The sequence below is a fragment of the Carica papaya genome, chromosome 2 (genome assembly GCF_054855325.1).
Source record: "Carica papaya isolate Zhongbai chromosome 2, ASM5485532v1, whole genome shotgun sequence".
Lineage (NCBI taxonomy): Eukaryota > Viridiplantae > Streptophyta > Magnoliopsida > Brassicales > Caricaceae > Carica > Carica papaya.
This window is the reverse complement of record NC_142310.1, coordinates 26,801,167-26,807,217: the sequence shown is the minus strand read 5'-3', so window position 1 is coordinate 26,807,217 and position 6,051 is coordinate 26,801,167.

Here is a 6,051-nt window from a genome sequence, read left to right as displayed (position 1 = left end):
TTGGTACTGTGGCTGTGGTACCGGATCGTACCGCGGCTGTGGTGCCGGGTGGTATCGTGGAGGAACAGGCTCCTGCTGGGGTGGCTCGGGATCAGCCTACTGTAGCGGGGGCTCAACCTGCGCTAGCGGAGGAGGTCCCGGTAACTCCCTTCTCTCCTCTTGCCTTCGCTAGGCAGCTGCGAGAGCCTCCACCATCTCGAATAGTCTATCTAAATCCTCCCGAATTGAATTATCTGGGGCCGCTCGGTTTAGTGGGGGTCTTCCTCTCCTCATTCCTGTGTACCTGCATTCACAAGGAATGATTGAGTAACAATATATCGGTGAGTATTTCTCTAAGGCACATTAGTGTAAGGGATGGGTCTGAGGAAATGCGGCTCTGATACCAACTGTAGCAGCCCCGGAAATTCATAATGGAATGTATATTAAAAATATCAAATGCGGAAACGAAGTCAAAATTTGAATAACATCCCTTACACTAAAACCAAAACGTGCTCACAAAATATAAAAGATTAAACTACCTAAAGGAGAAACTTGAAAGTAAAAACTACGAATGTGACTATGGAGTCCTTAGGCGTCCCCTTCGTCGTCCTCCTGCGGAAGCGGCTTGGGAACGATGTCCTCTTGATATGAAATGATTAAATAAGGAATGAGCTACACTAGCCCAGTAAAGACATCACGATATCTCACCGTCACGGAGGTAAAGGTGGGTAGAAAACACAAAAAGACCAATGGAGCATAATTTACAACAAATCCTTTTATCGAAAATAAAACCTTTACCATTTACTTACCTCGGTGAAATTCATAAAACAATATACGAAAGCAATAACATAATCATCATCATGAAAACATATATATGAACTGTATAACATAATACCTATCACACTTTTCGAAATTCAATCGTTACACAACATATTTTCCTAATCCACCAGCTTACTAGTATCCATAGGGATCCATAGGGGTCCCGCTACCCGTTAATCCTTAACACTCGAAATCATATTCCAGGGCCGTCCCCATACCCCGTCCGGTATGGGCGCCAAAACATAGACCTCATTACCCCGTCCGGTATGAGGGTGAAACGGGCCGTCCCCATACCCCGTCCGGTATGGGCGCCAAAACACATAAGATCTCCATACCCCGTCCGGTATGGGAGACCACAATCCCGGTAGGGTTCCCTACGGACCCGATCCGTCCACCATCTCCCAGGATATCTAGTCAGGCTGAACACATTATACAATTTCCATTCACATAATTTTTCATTCTCCTTTTCCCTCAGTCAGCATTATCAATCACATACAAACAAGCGAAACGATAATTTATGCCAAACAGGCAACATACAGCATCAATATCCCGGTCATTCAATCCATAATCACTAAAACAGTAAAATATGCACACGAAACTATAAAATGAAAACATCGAACCTCATGCTGCATTTAAAACTGTAAAACAGGCCAAATAACAGTTAACCGACAAACACACTAGACTCGGGCTCCATTAGCGATCTTAAGCAATTTCACACATTTTTTGATTCATGAAATACCGTTTTATCATTTATTGGACTTTAAAACCGTGATAGGAAATAGGGTGAGGGGTCCTTACTCGTTTCGGGGTCCGAACACGGCTTCACAGTGTGCTTGCAGGCTGTCCCTAATTTTCCCTGAATTTTCTTCGGGGAACTGAAACACACTACTGGTACCTGCACGTGTTCCAAAAAAATCCCAAATTAGGCCCAGGGCCCCTTTCGGCCCAAATCGCAACTCCGGCACGGCGACTCCGCCGTGCTCTGGCAACGGCGCCGCCGCTGGCGGCGGCGAGTCACCTCGGGTTGGCTGTTTTTGGCCGTTTCCGGCCAAATTCGGCCACACTCGCATCGGTCCCTGTGAGAAAACAACCCTAGGGCCCTCGGGGGGCAAAAAAATCACGGAAAAACGGAGCTTACTAGCGGCGGCGCTCTCGGGTGCGGCGACTCTCCAGCGAGGTTCGTGTTTTGGTGATTTGGCTCCGGTCAACCTGTAGAGAAAAGAATGGTGATCACGGTGATATAAAAATTGCATCAAACGGAGGCCGGGAAGGGCCTCATCGGAGGCAAAAACCGAGAAGGGGCGCGGCGGCGCCGCTGGGCTTCGGCCGTGTATTCTGGCCGTTTGGCCGGGATTTTGGCTCCGATTTGGCCACAGGAGGAATCAGCGTGGAAAAACGAGTCGGGGGTACAAAATTTACCTCGATCGGCGGTCGGAAGTTCCTCCGGTGCGGAGGCGGGTGGCGGCGGCCGGCTTCTGGTTCGTCTTCTCCGGCGAGCGGCAGGCGGCTAGGGTTTGTGGTCTGGTGTGGGGGTTCTATTTATAACCCCTTGCCCTTTGATCTCAGCCGTCCATTTTGTTTTAATCCGGACCGTCCGTTTTTGATTAAATCTGGGCCGTCCGTACGTTTAAATCTGGGCCGTCCGATCGCGCCCACGCGGATCGCCAACGTGGCCCTTTTTGGAACGACGTGGTTTTGCCACGTGGCAGGTCCCGGTTGGCCGGGACTGCTGACCGGGCCTGCTGACGTGGTTTTTTTTTTTTATTTTCTTCCTCTTCTTTCCTCCTCCTTTCCGGGCGCTACATTGCAAGTTATTTCTTAATTCCTTAGGGCTTCCTACATGATTTCGTGATTGCTAAAACACCTTAATAAAGGCCAAGACAAGTTCATATAGAGATATTTGTGTGTTTTGGGGAAGAAGGAGAAATATTATAACTTTTTTCATGGTGCTCATACATAATATTAAATAAAATGGGGTGAGATAATTTTAGATAATTTTATCAATTAATGCAATCAAAGTGTGTGTGTGTATATACTCACATATATATATATCTATATATATATATATATATATATAAGTAGTATGCTTCGTTATATCGGAAACAAATTCTTGGACATGCTAGAAATAATGCTATATGAGGACTCAAATTGTCAATAAAAAAGAATTGTGTGCTAAGGTAACAAAGTTGTTAAAATAATATATAAGAGAGTTGATTCTAATTTAAATGACTATAAAATTTGAAAACATAAAGAATGAAACATATGAATCTATAGAACATATTTATTTTAATATTAATAATTAAAATTATAAAAAGTTACTATTTTGATTCCTAATGCTCTAATTTAGTCCTAGAGGTACTTTTTTTTTTTTTTTTTTTTTTAACAATTTAGCTTTCAAAATTTTAATTTTGTTTTTAAAAACAAATTTAAAAACATACTTCAGCATCATATGCTTTCTTAGTTTTTCACAGCTTATATATAAGGTATTTAGGATTTAAAAACGTATATAATGATATAATTTTATATATGCAATTTAAAGATTTAACAAAAAATAAAATAAAAATATGAAAATCTGCTGTAACAAATCTCCGTGGCTTGATTTGCAATGATGTAAATTTATTAAAGGGAAAAGGGCATAAAAGCCCAATTTCCAACAAATTAAATAATAAACTTCCTTCACACAAAAAGTCAAAAAGAAGACAAGCGTGTCACCTTCTCTCGCTTTCCATGTGTTTTCACTTTTTTTGAGATCATATTTAGAATACATTTTATTACTATTTAAAAACAATATATATATATACATGCTAATACATTTCTATTAAAAAAATTATACAAATAAATCATCCATATCTATTTGATAAACTATAATACAACTATATGTAAGTTGCTTCAATTAGAAACTCTTTGACTAAATTTTCAAGTGCATGCAAAGCTTCTTCATGCCAATTAATCAAACTGTTCTTCGTGCCAACATCAAGGAGTTAGATATATTTATTAATTCTACGAGTTAAATAAAAATATAACTGAATTATTATTATTATTTTGTATTTTGTGATATTTAAAGTGTATACTCTTTTTATATTGGCATTGCAAATTCAAAATTTTACTCTCATAATATTATCAATAATAATTAAACCAAAGTGGTTAAGATTAAAAAATTTAACTGATAAATTAAATTAATATTATTTATTTAGATAGTTGTTATACATAGTTAAAATACATTTATTCTATTAAAATTTTCATCAAGTTAATCAAAGTTTTGAATATTCAACGTACTTAGTGTATAACCGAATAGAATGAAATATTTGTTGGTGCAAGCCTTAAGAAAATTTGTACATTACAAATGAGTAGTGATAAAGAAATGTAATTAGATAATAATAGAAAGAAGAGATATGTATATATATATATATATACATGCATATGTTTGTGTGTGTGTATAATTCATGAAAGAATGGGGTGTTTACATGTGACAAAGAAAAAAAGGCATCTGCAGACACCAATGGGAATAACTTGTGATGAAACTTAAGTGGGTCCAAGATAATGAAATATTAAAAATTGAAGGGAGAAGACTAATTACTGCACAAACTTCATTAATCAAATAAAATAATTGTTTTATTGAAGAAAAATATGAACTTCCTCCATACAAGTTATTAATAAAATAGAATAACCTTTTCAAATGATTCTGTAGTTAATGTACAATGCTTAAAAGTCTAAAAATAAAATAAATTAAAGTGATTAATTAAAAAAAAAAAAAAAAAAACTAACATAAAAGAAATCCAAATTCGATAAACTATTATTTTTCTTTTTACAAGATATATATATATATATATATATGATCAGAATCACCAGAACAACCAGGTTGATAAAAGAAAATTAGTGTTTGAGGTAAATTACAAAGCATAAGCATGTGAGGGGTCTATCCAGTAAATCAAAAGCTGTTGTGGTCCTTAATTCACTCCCATTAGGTCTTGTCTGTAGAGACACCCAGGACACAAGAAACACCCACAACTAAAGACAAATCTATGCCCCTCTCAACTTATTCCACCAACCTGGCCAATCTATATACCCCTCTTACACACATAACACACACACATATACATGTATTATGACGGAATACCAACCACATGCCAGCCCTCTTTTTAATCTACATACACACACACCCCCCCCCAAATTTCACTATTTCACCCAATTACTTTGATCAAGTTTAATCTCTCTCTCTCTCTCTCTCTATATATATATATATATATATATTCATATATGTTAATAATTAGGGCATTATATCTGTCAAAAAAGTAGCGAAGCACATGCATCTCATGCACCATAATTAATTTCATCTCGTTTCTTCTACCCGTAACAGTACAAAAATTAAGAGAGTGCTTAGAAAATGTGTTTTAAGTCAAAATAGATAAATTTTCATTTGAAAAATAACAGTTATGATTTAGATAAATTATTAATTAATTTTAAGAATTGTAAGTTTATTTTCTGTAAACAATTAATAAAATTTATATTTTTATACATATCATATTATTTTTTTATAATATGTATTAGTGTTAATTTAAATGGATATAAAGAAGTTAGTAAGTAAATTTATTAGACAAATTAAATATAAGAACGTAAAAAATTAATCAGAAATAAAGGGCTTTATATATATATATATATATATAAATCATGTTATAATAATTTCTAAAAACCTAGTAAATATCATAAATATTTTAAGTTATCAAATTAAAACAATTAGTTAGAAGATGATAATGCTCGTAAATATCAAATAACCAATTCCAAAGATGCTATTACAACTCTTCTTAACATACATATGCGTATAGATAAGACCTAAACCAATAATAGCTAGAGGGTTATATATAAATATAATTATATGTGCATGCATGATCAGTATATTATATATAAAAAGATTAGTCGATTGTTTTCACCATATATATATATATAGTAATTAATTATTAATTTACAGACTGATTACTTGACCCAATGCATGTTATCATTAAGCATATATATATACATATAAAGCTTGTCGTGTTTACTTGGCTGCACCTAACGCATATGGGGGGAGGGGGTTTGACTCTGAATTGCTTTCTGTAGATATTTTGATTAATTCATTTTTAATTAGCATTATTTTATCCTGTGCGTAACCCTGTTCGTTAATTACAAGAGCCTGTATAAATTAATTAATTAACTTAGGTAGAAATTAGAGTTATTAAATTATAATTAATTTAGAGATGATAGGTAGATTAATTTGGT